The sequence below is a fragment of the Oryctolagus cuniculus genome, chromosome 18 (genome assembly GCF_964237555.1).
Source record: "Oryctolagus cuniculus chromosome 18, mOryCun1.1, whole genome shotgun sequence".
NCBI classification, from domain to species: domain Eukaryota; kingdom Metazoa; phylum Chordata; class Mammalia; order Lagomorpha; family Leporidae; genus Oryctolagus; species Oryctolagus cuniculus.
The window spans coordinates 60,815,555-60,833,621 of record NC_091449.1 but is presented as its reverse complement, the minus strand read 5'-3'; the positions used below and the strand labels follow the sequence as shown (position 1 = coordinate 60,833,621).

At 41.9% G+C, this 18,067-nt stretch overlaps 1 protein-coding gene across 5 annotated transcripts in view; it reads right to left on the bottom strand.

Annotated features, from left to right (window-relative positions):
• Positions 1-18,067, bottom strand: part of WWOX (WW domain containing oxidoreductase) — a 1,022,922-nt gene that overhangs the window by 638,252 nt on the left and 366,603 nt on the right. The gene's annotated exons all lie outside the window — the stretch shown is intronic.

Sequence of the window (18,067 nt, the reverse complement as noted above, 5' to 3'; positions counted from 1 at the left end):
TTTGTATCCCAATAATAATTAAGAGCAGCTCAAATATGTTTGTACAAAGTACTACATACATTTGCATAAAGCCCATGTATTAAGAGGAATTTTGATCCCTTAAAAAAATGATTCATTGGGTTCATTCATTGTAAGATGGCCTGTTTACCTATTTATCCACAAATATCCCTTCAACAACAACAAGAAGTATCCAAAATTAAGATCACCAATTTTCCCCAAAGGGGTCCAATCCTTCAATACACACCCAGAGAACACCTGCTCTGTTTCAATCAGAGGTACCCCTGCCATTAACCACAAAGCAGGTCTTTGTAAGCAAACCCAACCCTGCAATGTAGCACCATCCCTCCCATTATTGAAAAAAAAAAAAAAAGGTTAATTCATGTGATTTACATAAGTAAAGCAAAATGGCCTTGATTTCCAAAAATACGATGTTTTATCATAGCTTCAAGTGATGTTGCATTTAAAAAAATTAATTAGTATCTTGTGAGATCAGCCACACATTATTGAGTAAGTAACAGCAGCTAAGTGAAACAGATGAAATATTGGTAAGCGATGCAGCCCACAGTATAAGTATGTGGAGAGGGTCAAAGGTTAATCCCTATTGATTTTCCGAGTCTGCGTACAGCACCACTGGGAAAGGCCGGTTCTGTTGGCAATCAGCTAGCACAAATACATTATAAATCTTACTGTCCGCCTTCGCTGATCAGTGTCACTTACTTCCTTCACTAAAGACCATTAAGAAATGCGAGCAGCAAGGAAAGCACTTAGAGATCTTCCACGTCAGACGATGTCTTCCAGCATGTCGGACTTGGGTGAAGCAGAGGCCCAATTCCTTGGGTGCTGGTCTCTCTCACGGAAGCAGTCCTGAAACTTTCTTGAAGGTAAATCCATTTCAGAGAGTAAACACAGAGTACTCTTCAAGTGACCTTCCAAACCAAAAATGTACAAGTGTCTTTCTCATGTGAGGTTTGAAAGAAAGAGGGAGAAGAAGATGGAATCAAATACCGCCCCTGACACTGAAAGAAGCATCTATAACTTAGCTTTATAAAATCTGACACAACCTAGAAGCTAATGCAGGAGGAGCTGAAGGGGCTCCTCACATCCAGAGGACCCCTTCCAAGATTCCACACTCAAGACTGGACTATTTTTCTTAAAGTAGACCCCAACACAAATATGCTTTGTTACTCAAAAACCTGGGTTCCCCTCCAATCAAATTCTAGGAAGAGCTGTGAATGGCTGTTCTTTTTCATGTTTGTCTTTCTTTTAATGGATTGTACCAGGGGCCTTTTAAGCATCTGACACTCTTGGTAGATGCAGTGAAACAAATAAAGATGGGCCTTTCCCAAGAAAAAGGAAGCCCATATTATCTGTGATATCATTCACCCTCATACCACAGAGTCCTGGGACAGAGTGTTGGTGACAGCGAATGCTCTGCCATTCATCAGCTGTGTAACACCCAGCTAACTGATCTCTCTGAGCCTCAGTTTCTTCACCCAGAAAATGAGACTAACAACAGTTGCCACTTCAAGAAATTAGAAATCTTATGTAAAGTGTTTAGCACCAGGAGCAGTAAGTATTCAATAATGTTGGTTAATCTAAAAAAAAATAAGGATGGGACTATTTGACATCAAGAAAAAAAAGTGACCTCACTCAACCTCTGTGTCCTAGTGGACATAATGGAACTGTGATATAAAAAATGTACAGAGCTATCTGGTCTACCTTCCTCCAAACAAAAGTTTGGTATCCACTACTCTACCTGTATCTTAGAGCTGGCATCAAGATGACAAGCATTTTTCCAAGTTATTCTTTAAAAGTGGATTTCTAAATTTTTCTTTACTTTTATTTATCTGCAAGGAAGAGAGAGAGAAGACAAAGAGCTCCAATCTACTGGTTCACTTTCCAAATGCCCACAATGTCTAGGGCTGGGCCAAGCCAAAGCCAGAAGCTAGGAACTCAATCAGGGTCTCCAGATTGGGTAGTGGGGCCAATGAGCCATCACTTGCCGCCTCCCAGGATCTGTATTAGTAGGAAACTGGAATGAGCAGCAGAGCTGGGACTCGAACCCAGGTACTCTGACACAGGGTGCCCTAAGCAGTGATGTAAGTACTCTGCCAACTGCACATTCCAGATTTTTGGTTTCTTTGTGATTCCTTCTAAGATTTGATCAGACTGTCATGTCATGTACTGACCTCATAACAGATGAAGGCTACTATCAGGAGTGGCTGAAGCACAACCCTGCCCTTTCCTCACGGCTTGTTTACGCTGGCATTCAAATGTCAGTCTCTTTGCTGCAATCTTCTTAAGCCCTTTGTTCATTCTGTGAGGGCTGCTTGAGTTCAAACCAGATAATCTAATGTCTCAATCCATTTGACTGAGCACACAGGCAAACTACAGTGTATTTTCAAATCTAACGTCCACATGGGATACAGGCTCTGCCATGGACCCTCTGCATGGGGAAATATTCGGTCTGACTTCACAAAGTCTTACATAACATACACAGCTCCCAGCCACTCAAGGCCTGGAGAGGGGCCCCATGACAATGCATCTGTGTACAGATGCATCTTACTTGAAAGCCTCAGAACTCTGGAGCTGGACCAGGGTGGCTGGAAATTCCAACCCTGCCACCTACTTAATCAGTCAGTCTTATCTACTGCCTCATCTAGAAAACGCAGCTAATAAAAGTATTACCTCACAGGATATGTGAAGGGTGGTACATGTAAATATATGCAAAGCACTTACTATGAGAATTAACAGTAAAACTAGTCTTCAAGCAGTGCTCTATACTTGGTGTGTCTGTGTGGGTGCAAACTGCTGAAATCTTTACTTAGTATATACTAAATTGACCTTCTGTATACAAAGATAATTGAAAATGAATCTTAATGAAGAATGGGATGGGAGAAGGAGTAGGAGATGGGATGGTTTGTGGGTGGGAGAGTGGTTATGGGTGGAGAAACCACTATAATCCAAAAGTTGTACTCTCAAAATTTGTATTTATTAAAGTTTTCTAAAAAAAAAAAATTAAAAGTACCTACCATTCAGTAAGTGTGTTGAGATACTGAAGAATAAATCAGAGTTGTTTCCTTTTAGAACCTCAGTGGATTACTCTTCATACTTTAGAGACTCCTATCTCAGGACAGACCTATTCTACAGAGTATTCTGCTGTATCAGCACTACCCAGTAGGGTAGCCACTAACCACATGTGGCTACTGAGCATTTGAAATGTGGCTGGTGTATCTGAGCAAGTGAATTTCAATCAATTTGCAATTAAACAGTCACATGTGGCTAGTGGCTACCATATTGCAGAGTGAAGCTCCAGATAGTTCACTATTTCTAACACTCCATAGAATTGAGCTTAATTCTGTAAAGCATCTACTGAACTCAAGGAAAACACAGTTGCTTAGGTAAAATCAGGATAGCCTGAGTTTCTGAGATCTAAAGTGAAGGCAATCATGACATTTGGCTTCCCAGTTCCCTTGCTTCTCAGATGTTTCACTGTCGTTGTCCCAAGAGTCGTGAGCAAGGCAACTCTGTTGGGTCAGCATTATTGGAGGCCTCTGAATTGTGTGAAGCTCTACTGTCTTTCAGTCTTGGTTTGGGTCTTCAATATTGGCTCAAGGGATCTCTGTGAATACTGGCTATGGTCACTACCCACTACCCAGTCTCCTGGGCCAGAGGCTGCCACTGTATTTTGTGTCTTGGATCCTTGCCCCAACTTTCAGAGTTCAGTCTACATTCTTCAGATGGACCTCCATGTTGACACTCTTGATCCTCCCTACAACAATGGCCTCAAAATTGTCTCCAGGCAGCCAGACTAATGCCAATATTCTCCAGGGAAAGGGATGTGTCTTACCTCCACTTTCACTACATGTGTTATGGCACAGCAAGACTTAACACTAAAATCATCATCTCCATCTGTCATATTCAGTGACATGTTGTTTACCTTCAATAATAGCATATTATAAAGTCCAAATAAATTATAATCTTAAGTTAAAACACTTTCAACATTATAATAAACGCCTTTTACAAACCAATCTCAACCCAGGCTGAGCTGAGTCTTTCCTCCTACCTGATAAAGTCACTTGCATATGTCTTTGCCATCCCCACCAGATAATGATATCCTGCAAGGCATGACTGGTGCAAATCTACATTCACATACTGATAATGGGGTGCCTGACATATAGTAGGCATACAACATACATTGGATGGATGGATGGATGGATGGATGGAGCTATGTAGTGCTAGGAGGTGTACCAACACAAATAAGAGAGGAAGCAATGAAAACATTGTGTCCTGTTTACCACTATGTTTTCCTCCTTTCCAAATGCTCCACTATTAAGGATAACACAGACCAATGCTAAGTCCTACTTGCATATTAGACAAGTTGGATACCCAAGTTTGCGACTCCTATAGTCACAGAAATATGCTCTGCCGATCAGGAGAGGAGAGTACCTTTTACAAAATTACAAGTTAAAGGAGAAAAGGGGCCATGATAGAACCTTCAAAACCAAAGGAAATGCTGCAGGTAAGTCAACGAAATTATACTGCACCCAGCTTACTCAGAAAGGGCATGCCCAAGGGAAGGGGAAAGAAACCCCCCCCCCCCCCCCACACACGGCCTTTGCTCCCAAAACCAGCTGTCAGGTTTGAACTGCTAGATTGCTGAGCATACATTGTATGCATATTCATAGGCACCACAGGAAATTAAGCACCTTTGGAATCAGCATTAAAACTCTTCAGCCAGCCAGAGCAGTGAACCAGTAACTCAACAGCCACCTTGTGGCCCAGGAGAATCAATGCAGTTTCCAAAGGTGGGCAGGCTCTCTCTGGGGTGGAGGTGGGTATGGAGGCTTGTGAGGAGGCAGATGCTGCCAACCCATGTGTACAGGCGTCAGGTGTGGCCCGTTTTGTGTGTTGGGGGGGGGGGGGGCAACACATCATCACCATCATCTTTCCTCTAGTATAAAAAGAAACCATGGTGCAGCATATGTGCCCATCTGACCCAGCATGTGCACAAAGAAACAGCAGATCAAATGAGCTGAGTATTTCCATTTAAAAGTAACATTTAAGGGAATTTTAAGCTGTCTGAGAAGATGGATACACTGTGTTTGTTTTCTACATTAATGAGCTATAAAAAGAATGGAATGGGCCATAAATACAGTATTTTGTAACAGCCTTTACTAAAAATGCTACTACTTGTGTTTATCATTTATATCCTTGTACACAACCTCAAAATTGATTACACTTTAAACCGTACATAACTTGCTGTGTTTTTCATTTTGTGCTATACTACAAACATTTTTATAACTCAGTTAATATATTCCATATTTTGTGTTCTTATTGATTACGAATATTTCTTTAGGGGATTTTATTGCTTTTAAAATAACAAATGTTAGGTATTAAAAAATAGAAAAACCTATTGTAGCTTTTATATTTTTCTTTCCCTTGGTAATTCTAATACATATAGTTTAGTACAAACATAATCAGAATATCTTTTTCCATATCTTTTATACTTCCTCACACTAATGTTAAAAACTACTAATATAGCACATAGTAAAAGATTCAGATTTTTGACACGAAACCCAGCATTTAATGTGTTAGACTTGAATTCATATTCCTTTCCTTCAACAATTAAAAAATTAAAGTGCCCAAAGATTATCCTCACATAACATGATGGTTTTACATCAAGTATATATTATCTTTCCTAATTGCCATTTCAGTTTATAGGCTAAAATATGATTTATATATATGATATGATTTCACTATTAATTATCAAATTGAAAAAAAAATAAAATCTCACATTATAAATTCTCTCCTGGAAATTAGTTTTATTATTTTTTCCATAATCCTATCACACAAGCTGTAAGTGCATTGCGGCATGAACACTTTAATTTTTCCAGTTAGTTTTAAGCAAGCCCAGAGGTGAGGTTTAATAAGGATCAATGGCACTTTATCTGGGACAGGGCCTCTTCACAGCATGCAAATTACACAGTAACACTTAAAAAAAGAAATAGATTTAATTAAAAAAAAAGTAGAACCACAGGCTCTGGAAATTCAATTAAAGGATTTATGCAAAGGTTTGCTAGGTTTTTATATGCAGTTACTGCTTACATAATGAGCTTTTCATATTAAAAATCAATAGGTAATCTAGACTAGAAGATCATCCCCTTAAATACATTTTTGAAATCAATTTGAAAAATAGTCCATCAACTGCTGTGACTACTCTTGCTGCTTCGATTACACTAAAAGCAATATTTAGATTGTAAGACGTGCTATGGAATATCTATGCTTGGATATTGCTTTCAAGGGCTCTTATACTTCTGAGTGCCTAAGATGATCACCTAGTAATTCAAGATTGTGTTAAATGTATAAATAATTTATTTAATTACTAGAAAAAGCTCACAGATACAGTCCTATCGTATTTATAACAGTTAAATAAAAGGGGGAAAGAGAGATGAAGGAATTAAAGGAGGAAGGGATAAAACAAGGAAGGGATGGAAGGGAAGAAGGAAAAGAAATGAAAAGGAAGAGGAGGAAGAAAAAGAGAGAAAGGAGAGAGGGAGAGAGAGAGAGAGAACAACCTTTTCTAAATTAGTCTTTGCTATCTCAATTGCCTATTGTGTTGGCTAGTTAGCCCTTGGAGATATGCATTGCACTTTAAAACTCATTTAGGTCTTCAACTGAGTAAGCAATTAGCTAGCTTATAACTTAGGCAGACTTTCTTTCCTCTGTGGTAATAGGGGACACATCTTGAATTGAAAAGTCCACATATCCATTCTATCTAGTACATTCACCAGTTGTGCTCAGGCAAAATTTGCCTGGACCTTGTAACAATGATAGATTTCCGGCATCAGTAATCACCCTAGGCTCTTCATTCTTGGAAAACCATCACCTTGCAGAGAAAGCACTGGGAAAGGTAAAGGAAGACCCAGGCAGGTCAAGCAGGAGCTCCTCTCACTTACATCATGAATTACTAAACCAGTCATTCTAGAGTATCTCTTTTACTGGATTCTCATTTTCAGGACATGGAGTGAGCACTTTGTGTCCATGATGATTAAAGTCATGGCATATGTTATCTTTAACCAAATCCAGCTTTGTTAAAGCAAGCCTAAACTCTATAAAGCAACCCCTCATTGTCTTCTGCAAAACTAAGGGAACAAAGAGACAAGGTTTTTACAAAGTATTTATCCATCTACCAAAAGCTCCTAGCAGCAATAGAGATATTTTAAGAAGGTCCTGATACAGTCAACCTGCAGAACCAAGGACAGCTCAAAACAGAACATGGAGGCCCCTGCTCTCAATAGGAAAAAGATGACTAAGATGAAGACTGTAGAAGAAGAATCAATAGTAGTAGCTCCTAACATCTAAGGTATCAACAGAATCCAAACTATGAATTCTAAAGCAGAACTCTGCCCGGTTTCATGTTGGATCACCTAGAGCTGCAAGAGGCAGACTGTAAGAACCAAGGAAGTAGCATTAGCCTTATCAAAATCACACTTCGTACTAGACAAGAAGGTAGGCAACAGCAAGGGTGTGTTAGCACTGCTAGTCACTCTGGTGACCATTTCTGTGGGAATGCCCAGAATATGCAAATCCATCAAGAAAGAAAGTGGATTAGTGGTTGCCAGGGGCAGCTGGCACTAAGAAGCGAAAACCATGGGGTACACGTTCTCTTTAGGGGTAAAATTAAACTGCTCTAAAATTGACTGTAGTGGTGGCCATACAGTTCCAAATGTACTAACTGGCACTCAACTGTCCACTTGAAAGGGGTGAATTATCTAGCATCTGAATTCTATTTCAGCAAAACTGTTAGGAAAAGTAAGGATCAGTTTATGAGCTGTAGTTTGAATAGCAGTAGCTTTAAGCAAAAGCAAACGAGAAAATCTTAAAGGAACCAAGTTGAAGGGAAAATAAAATCCGCATTTTCTACTCAAGGTGATCTGACAAACGAAATATTTAAGCTATCTCTATCTCTATAAAATATCTTCTGAGATGATCAATTTAGGGAATGCATTGGGGTAAGCCATGCAAATGTGAAGTATCACATTCTAAGGAAAGGTGCTAAAATCAAAATCAGCAGTCTTCCTATGGCAGGAAAGGAGAGCTTGGTATAAAATGTACCAAGTTAGTATGCTCAAAATGTCAAATATGAAACTGTTTTGTAACAATGTGAGAGGTGTTAGTAATGGAAGTTTGAACAATGTTAACACTTAAAATTTCAGCAGAACCATTTCAATCCATAAATGTATAAAAGTCATTTTACAGTGTGCTTAACAGTCAAGACCAAGAGCTGTTATAAAAGAAGATGCCCTCAATGTCACTTCATTTTCTTTTATTCTTATTATCACATCTAAATCTCTCTGTAAAAGTGGTCTTGATAGGTAACTTTATTACACATTTCGAGACTATTCATTCTGAACAGAACTTCCTCCAAGGAATTAACTGATCAAGAGAAGCCACTTTCGCCTCATCATCCCTAAATTAATGCTTTAACTACAGGGAGAGGAATGGCAGCACACACACTACAAGGACTCGGCACACTATGACAATGGCTCAGTAATCTAGAGGTGACTCCTTTTGGCCTGCAGAAGACCATGGTTGGTGCCAAGTCCTCACCAAGACCTTAATTTTACCTCACAAAGTCTTGGGAGCAGAGTGGGAGTAAACAAGGGAAGTCAATGACAAAGAATTCCCAAAACTGGCCATGAGAGCCTTAATGACAGAAATCCACTCTCAGTCGCCTCTGCTCACAGGTGAGTTGGAAAACTTTGTCTCAAAACAGCCGCTTAACAAGTATTTTCAGCTTTGTAAGCCATGTAGTGTCCCTGGCAACTGCTCAGCTCTGCCACTTCAATACTGTGAGAGCCAAAGACAACACATACTATTGAGTTCCAATACAACTTTATTTAAGGACACTCAAGCCTCATTTCACAAAGTTCATGTGCATCACAAAATACTGCTTTAAATACTTTTAAACCATTTAACGTTGCAAGGCAAATTCTTAGGTCACTGGCAGAACAAAAAGAGCCATTGGGCTAGATCTGGACCAAGCACCATAGCTTGTGTTCTTGTGGAGTCAACTACGGACTAGCCAGGAAGGAGACATGGATTCATTCTACTAATGCTCTGATAACACAATCGTGTAATCTTCTTCACTGTAGCCAAACTCGACGATTTAAATGTTTAAATATCATGAGGTAATTACCGCAAGATAAATGTGTCTCAGTCTGAAGTCCCAGAGAAAAAAGGAAAACAGTAGTAGGATAGGCAAGAAGCTCAAGTACTGCTTCAGAGATGTCATACACAATGAAATGGCAGAGATTACCAGAGCCCAAGCTGCCATAACCAGAATTCACTGGGGAGAAAAACCCAACTTATGAAGAAAGTCTTCCTATGTCAAAACTGGCAACTGTCTAGAAACACTGCATGGCAGGTTCCCTGTTTGAAGCAAAACTTAACAGTTATTTGCAAACATTCGACCGGACAAGTGGAGTGATCGTTGCATTTCAGAATGATTTCAGAATCCTTGTCAAATCTGTATTCCATGTTGTATCAGTATGTTCACTGGTGGTTTATGAATTACCAGAAGGGAGGGGATACAGAACTGGAAAAAACATGGTTGACTGTTTGTCAGATGGCTGTTGATGCCAGTCAGTGGTTCTGCAACATGGGGGCCATTCCCTCTACCATTCCTCTAACTTTTCATTTGCTGGGTCATGGAAACAAGAAGATGGCAGCAGCTAGAGACTTCCTATCTCTATCTGTGGCAAGAAGAAAGGGGCACAAGGAGGCGGTGCAGAAACACCAGCAATACATTGGCTTTCACTCCCCCCACCCCCACAAAGACAGGGTGCTTCCAAGAAGGCTTACTGTAGATTTCTACTTCGGTTTGTTGGCTAGCACCTGTCACACAGCCATCCTGAGTTGCTAGAAAGGCTGTGCAGGTGAGTACAACGTCATCTTTTTCAGTCTTCTCAGTGTGAGGTGGGCAACAGTACCCAGCACACTGGACAGTAAGAGTATAGTCTTGCTGGCAAAGCGGAGGACAGGAAGCATCGTTAATTATCTCCGGCTACCTCTAGAATCAAATACATAAAGGACTTGGGCCAAAAAAAAATGTAACTGAGAACCCAAAGTCATTTCAAACAAACAGCAGTCTATCAGTCTTGCCACACTCCACTTCTCTGTGCACAGAGATTACACTTCCTCCTGGCCTCTTATACCTCGTAGAAACGTGCCTCTCTTGCTCTATCTCCCTCCTCCTCCCTCCTGTTAAGATTTATTTATTTGAAAGTCAGTGTTAGAGAGAGAGGAGGAGAGACAGTGATATCTTCCATCTGCTGGTTCACTTCCCAGATGGCCACAAGCGCCAGGGCTGGGCTGATCTGAAGCCAGGAGCCAGGAGCTTCTCCAGGTCTCCCATGTAGGTAGCAGGTCCCCAGGCACCTGGATCATCTTCCACAGATTTTCCCAGGCCAACAGCAAGGAGCTGGACAGAAGTGCAGCAGCCAGGACAGCACCCAAATGGACTATGGACACTACAGGCAGTAGCTTTACCCATTACATCATCACGCCAGCTCCAAATGTACCTCTTAAAATGTATAGCTCTTGGCCGGCGCCACGGCTCACTGGGCTAATCCTCCGCCTAGCGGCGCCAGCACACCGGGTTCTAGTCCCGGTCGGGGCGCTGGATTCTGTCCCGGTTGCCCCTCTTCCAGGCCAGCTCTCTGCCGTGGCCCGGGAGTGCAGTGGAGGATGGCCCAGGTGCTTGGGCCCTGCACCCCATGGGAGACCAGGAAAAGCACCTGGCTCCTGGCTCCTGCCATCGGATCAGCGCGGTGCGCCGGTCGCATCGCGCTGGCCGCGGTGGCCATTGGAGGGTGAACCAACGGCAAAGGAAGACCTTTCTCTCTGTCTCTCTCTCTCTCTCACTGTCCACTCTGCCTGTCAAAAAAATAAAAATAAAAAAATAATAAAAAAAAATGTATAGCTCTTAAAATGTCCCTACACCTATTAACACATGATCCTTGCCTCTTCTACCAGTTTTTTGCCAACAAACAAGGCAGCCTTTGAAGCTATGTCTGGAAGATGGCTGAGACTCAAGATGCAAAGAGCCTGGATACCTGAGTCACCACTGGAAAGAGAGCTGCATACTAGTCTAGAATAGTCACCCTGAAACTGAACGGCAAGAAAAAACCCTTTGTCATATGGGAGCCATTGTGAGTATAGACTAATTTTTCACAGCAGCTAGCTAAGTTGCTTAGCTAGACATTGTCTCTGGGAATTTCATCCACATCTTGGTGGCACTCATCTCAGGCTATATGTGTTGGTTTACTTTCCATCTGTTTAGAGAACAAGCAAAGGAACATCTCTCGATATATCTGGCATCAACTTCCCCTGACTCTCTGCAGGGCACTCTTCTGGAGGATGGTATTTTTAGGGCAAACACGCGTGATGACATTTTTGTAGTCCAAAGAAAAAACCTCAAGCCCATGGGCCCAGCCTGGTGGTCCACTGTGCAAGTTCTATCTTTAGGCCCTTTCTTCCTGTGGGAGGTTCTCATGTACGTCTTGGCAGCCTGCTCTGCTTATAAAGTTCAGGTTTTCACATCTCTTAACTAGATCCCTTTTATCAAAAAGCCCTTCTGCACACTCCATGCTATGCTTCCAGGGAAAGTATAGCTTAATGCTGAATAGGTGATTTATAACACCGTCACCACACAGCATTGTAGAGCCTGTCATCTCAATTTTAGAACCCTGCTCTCTTTTCTGTTCACTTTTTGTTTGCCTTCAGCCCTTTCCAAGCGCTATTGTGAGGAGATACATTTTCTAACCTAAGAGTTTAGGTTTTATAAGTTGCACTGAGCTGTATTAGCCTTGTTCTCCTGCTCTGGAATGGAAAACAAACTGCATAAGGGAAATGTCTTTATACTACCAGTCCTTAAATATTTTACAGGCAGAAATCTTGGTGGGTGGTTTAGAGGCTCAATTACCCTTCTGAGGAGAGGGTATAAATATCCCTGAGGGTTTACATAACAAACCCGTGGTGACTCTGTGCCACTTAAAACCCATGCTATTTACATCTGCCTCTCAGAACTATGACTCCACAGCATTTGGAAAAAGGGTAAGGGCAGTAGGACTGCACAGGTATTAAAACAAAATCAATCTATCCATCCATCATCTAGCTACTCAGAGACATAATAAAGATAGCCAGGTCGGCCAAAATTATCAGGAGTTGGACATCATGGTATTCAAAGTTTCACTCTGAAATACATTTGTGGGGAGTAGGGATAACAAGATGAAAAGGAAGCCTCTTCAAATGCTTACTGTCCCAAAATCAAGGGCAACAGCCAATCTTGCAATGCAGAATCAGGTGGCAGAATGATGGTAACATCAGCACATCCAGTGTTAGTGCACCTTACACTACTTCATCTGACCTAGTTGAAAAATTAAGGCTTGGACAGGTTCAATAATCTATCTTAGGCCAACGAGCTTATGAGTTTATAGCAGAGGAGTTGGGCCTAGGTCTGTTTTTTTCTTAAATTCTGTGCATCTTCCATTTCCCATGGCACTTTCTCTACCAGGGAACAAAAAGGGAAGGCTTGAAATCTCTTCTGAGATATTTGAGAATGTCCCATGAGATGGTCCCGTTAGGAACTGCATTCCATGGGATATGTGGAAGCACAAGAACAGACATGGAAACTCAGCTTGAACTCTGATGGGTAGTGCCCCTGTGCACAAGTCCCCCTTTTGCTTATTATTGCAGTAATGAGGAAATGCAAGGCAGCCATATGACCAGCCAGGAGCAGCAGCAGCACAGTTCAGTGTTTGGCTCCCCATGAAGTCTGAAAAGCTTAAAAAAAAAAGGGAAAGAAAGAAAGAAAACCCAACCAACCAAAAGGCAGCCTGCAGGGTTCTCCAAAAATCTCAAGTGAAAAACATGAATTGTTAAGTTTATTTTGGTGCAATTTTTTTGTTTGAAATTCATGTATAGATTTTTCACAGTATACATTTTCCATAAACTTTTTGAACATTCCACAGATGCATGCATTTCAAATATTTTTGCATCAAAATAAACTTGTCTTTGAATTCCATTTTGCATAGACCTTTTTAAGTTCCCTCACAGAACAGCATCCTGAAGCTTATGGAGCAGATGCACTGTCTAGAAAATCGAAAGGAAACTAAGACGCTTAAGAAGCCACAGAAGACCCAGTGCAAAAGGAATTCCTGAGCACCCAGAGGCCAGGGACATCTCCTGGGGGCAGGTGGGACAGAGTCTCTGAAAGAGGCTGAGTTTCCAATGCCAACTTAGCAAACGGCAGACAGTTCTGCGTTTTCACTGGAATTTCCAAGCATTGTCCAATTTTGATACAAATGTTAGACACAAACAACAAGCAAAATGAAGCAAAAGGGTGGGAAGATGCCAGGATGACTTGCATCACTGGGTTGGGAGCCATGCTATATCCAGGAAGGCAGAGCACCTACAGTACTGCAGTACTGTTGACAGAGTTCCAAGGAGTATGTTCTAAATTCAAAGAAGGACAGAAAAAAGTTTCAGTTTCATAATCTCTATTTCAAGCTTTTATCAGCACTAATTTCAACCCCCTTTTCCCTTATAATTCTGAACAGAGGGGAAACAGACATTAATTAACCAAAGCTTTATCTCTTTCTACTCTAATGAAAGCCAAGCTACAGTTATATTTTTTCCCAAGATTTTTCTCCACTTAATGAAGACATTATCCCTGAGTTTTCAAAGTCATTTTACAAAAGAGCATTCGAGAGACATTAAAGTCGGTTTAAACTAAAAAGACTTTTTGAAGTCAATAAACAATAAAAGAACAATGAAAAGAGAGTCTTTGATCCATCCTTGGTCTAAAGTCTTTAATTTCTGTTTTAATCTAAGAGATGACTAAGTCTTGTATTCAAATATTCCTCATTGCTATAATACAGTAAGCTTGGACTGAATGCATTTTATAAGTCTCTCCTTAAGATATGCCTGTGTGTGTATATATAGTACATCTGTGTATGTGTGTGTAGAGGCTTCAAAAAGTAAACAGGAAGTTTGTAATATCTTTTAATATCATTTTCCATGAGCTTTTTGAAATATGTTCAAATGTACACATATACATTTATATATGTATGTGCGCACATACATGTGTATATATATACATCTGTATACACATCACACACATGCACATCTCATTAACATGGATGGAGGTCAGTAGGAAGTCATCCACTAGAGGAGAGAAAAGTTTTTAAATTATTTCCAGGCTACCTCTTTGAAAATTAAAAAAAAAAAAAAAAAAGAAAAATGGAATCTTTGGCTTTGAAATTCATGACAAGATCAAAGACTATAATGCACATAGATTTTTCCAGGTATACATTATTAATAACACAGGCAAACACATAACTAATCAATAGCATGGTCAAGAGATGATAAGGCAAGCACGTGGTTCTGCGGCTCTGTGCATGACACCACACAGGGCAGGGATTGGCTTCCCTCCCTGAGATCTGCTAATCTGGGCATGCCACTTGACCCAGTCATTTGCAGCCCACGCCATACTGGCAGGATACGTTAGCAAAGATGGAAGAAACCAACCACAAAAGACAAGAGCGTTACTGACACCAACAATCAAAACAGCTCCTCCTATGTGTTAGCTGCTGCTGCTGCTTTCATTGTAATTAATATTCACTTAACACAAAACACACCATTTTAAAATGTACAATTCCATGACACTTCGTATATTCAGTGTTGTGCAACCATTACCTCTATCAAGTTCCAAAACATTTTCATCATCCCCAAAGGAAACCTCAAACTCACTAAGAGTCACTCCCAATTTCCCTCCCCCTACAGGCTCTGGCAACCACCCATCTGCACTCTGCCTCTACAGACTGACCTATTCTAAACATCTATAAATGAAGTCATATAATATATGACCTTAGTTATTTAAGAAAGAAAAAAGAATCCATGAAAAGTAGAAGATTTTTAAAAAGATAAATCCAATGTATGCCTGTGGTAACCTCTGATGATGAGTGTAAGGTGTCCGGTGCATAACAGATCTTCCCAGGCAGACGAATCAATTAATTCACAGGCTTTTGTTGGGGTTCCGCTCCCGGGCAAGGTTCCCCGGTCCCAACAGAGCAACAGAGCCGGGGAATACGCCTTTCTCCTGGTCTCAGCTGGGATCAGATTTAAACCACATCCATCAAACCATCCTCACAAGGGTCCAGAGACCCCCTCATTTCCTTTCCTCTATGAAATCCTCTCATTACCTGGTTAATGCCACTCTTAGGATCATTGGTTGCTATTCTCACCCTGACTTGTATACTACAGTGTCTGTTTAAGTGTTTACAGCAGGTGATAATGGAATGAACCAAGGCCTTCAGCAACCAGGCAGTCAACCAGATGCTTCTCCAATACATGCCTGTCCCTGCGGAGCCGCGATACCCCCAACGGGTCCCTGTAGACAACTTCCCCAGTCAGCAGGAAGTAGCCAGAGAGACTCATGGTTGCCCCCTTTCCTATCATCAAAAGGTCGGGATGGTAGCTTTGGGATCCGCAAGGAGGGAAGGCCTACACTTCCGGGAATGGAGAGGCCTACTTCCGGGGAAGAAAGTCCTTGTCAAGGTCCCTGCGGGTGCCTAAAGGTCAACCAATGAGGATCAGACCCACCTCAACTTTTAACCCCCATGCCCTGAATCTATAAAAGGAGCTCTCCCAATCTCTGACGCCCAACTTCCCCGGCCCCCCGCTCTGTTGCTCTGTTGGGACTGGGGAACCTCGCCTGGGAGTGGAACCCCAATAAAAGCCTGTGAATTAATTGATTCATCTGCCTGGGAAGATTTGTTGTGCACCGGACACCTTACAATGAGCATCACTTGCCAGAGCCAATAGGAGGAAGCACAGGAATCTGCACAGCAAGGAACATTCTCCTGCGGGACTTAGGATCTAACCGAGATGGGCAGGTCGGAGCCACAAACACAGCCCTGAAAAGCATGTCACATTAAAGAAGAATGGGTCCATGTGGGTCATGAGCTAAATGCCATGCTATTCAGGGACAGGACTGCCACCAGTGAGCTTGGGGTCATGGAGTAAAGCAGACAGTCCTTGAACAAATCCTCCCTCTGGCTACTGTTGGAATGGAACATAGCTTGTGAGTCTGAAGCAGTGCAGGTTCCAGTCCGCATCATACACCAGATTTCAAAGTGAGCATTTTTGTGATTCCACTTTTGTAATTCTCTCTCCTGTCTCCGATGTTTCTCGAGAGTCCAACAGTCTATTATCAGAACAGAGATACATCACCCATTTCTGCAACAAGCAGACTACATGGGGACCCTCACAAGTGAGGGCTCCCCAGGGAGAACTGGAGGGTGAGTGTGCTTGGGAAATGAGGCAGCGCTTCTGTATCTGCAAAGACCAAGTACAGACGCATCTGGGTTCAAATCCTGATCTGCTTCTGACTTGACCTCTAAACCATGGCTTTATCAAGTAGAAAATGGGGATACCAGGAAGGACTGGAAGTAAGATTAAATGATAGTTGGCACAGAGCAAGTGTGCAATGAATTCTACTTACACGTCACTGTCACCCCTTGCAGTTACTCAGTGCTCAAGTGTGCTACCAGAAATAGTGACTGTGGGCTTTCAGTTAGGCCTCGGCTGCCCCCCCCTTCTCTCTGTCTCTCTCTCTGTCTCTCTCTCTCCCCTCCTTGCCCTTACTCTCTTTTTCTCCTTTCCTCTTTGTCTATTCCACCTCTTTCTCCTCATCTCTCTCCTCTTTCCCTCTCCATCTCTTTGTTTTGCTTTTCTCATTCCCCCATCTCCATACTTCCTTCTCTCCAGCCTTCCCTTCCACCCTGTTTAGGACTAGGAATGCCAGATCGTCTGAATCTTGGCCAAAACACTAAGCAATAAGCCCATATCTCAGCACTGCTTACATGACATTGCTGGGTGAGAGGACAGCCAGGGAACTTCCCAAGCCATAACCTGCATTCACTGCTGCAGGTGTGCTCTGATCAGCTTAATTTAATCTGCAGGTCATGGCCTGTAGGTCTGAGGTTCTCATCCCACCTCCTGCAACTTACCATTTCCATCCCACTGGATAGAGAGCCCCTTCCTGAGAGAGCAGTAGACCCGAATACTGTACCATCTTGCATAATGACCATCCCAAGGTCCAATGATCTGTACTGCAAAGCTGCGGAGTTTCACTCACCCTTGTTAATCATCCAGTGATCACTTGCCAACAGGGCCCCACTATAAAACAATCCTTTAAACCTTTACTTAATTCACCTAACACACATCAGACCTGGGGTGACATAAGCAGGACAATTACCCCAAGTTTTAACAGTTCAGGGTGAAACCTGACAACAGAGCTTCTGTCAATAGATCTCACAGCTAGAGAATTACAATGCATTTATTGAGAACCTACTACGAGTTGGATAAATAAGAAGCATTCATGCACATTATCTCATTATCTCATGTCATTTTTCTCCCTCTGGCATCCTGACAAGCCTTATCCTACTCAAAACAATACACGTGACCAGTCATGTATTTATCAACAGTGGCAGTGGCTCCACATGCCTGGACAATGCTCGGTATCTTCTTCTCAGATGAATTTAAAGAAGCATTATGCTGTGCATGTGAAGCATGGAAATGTCACGAGCCTGTAGAAATCTGCAGTTGGATGCCTTAGTTTTCAAGGGTTTTTCTTTTAGCCAGCCAGGTATCTCATTAAACATCATGTAAAAATGTCTTCCATTGCCTTTAACATGGAAGCAGACCACCTACACAACCCCGTGAGAGCAGCTCAAACATGTGCCTTGCACCACAGAGGTCCCCATGCATTCTGAAACACACCAGTCTCAAATGCACAATTCCTCAGCGCTGGGTGTTTATTTTGTTTCATGTTTTCTTTCTGGCACGGCAAGACCAAATCTGTTACCGTGAACATGGAACTGCAGTGGGATATGCATTTGACACGAAGCAAATACCTCCTCTTAGCAAAGGCAAATAAAACAAAAGTTCAATGAGCCTCAAAGCCAGCACGCATAAATGTCACCGTGCCTGGCAACAG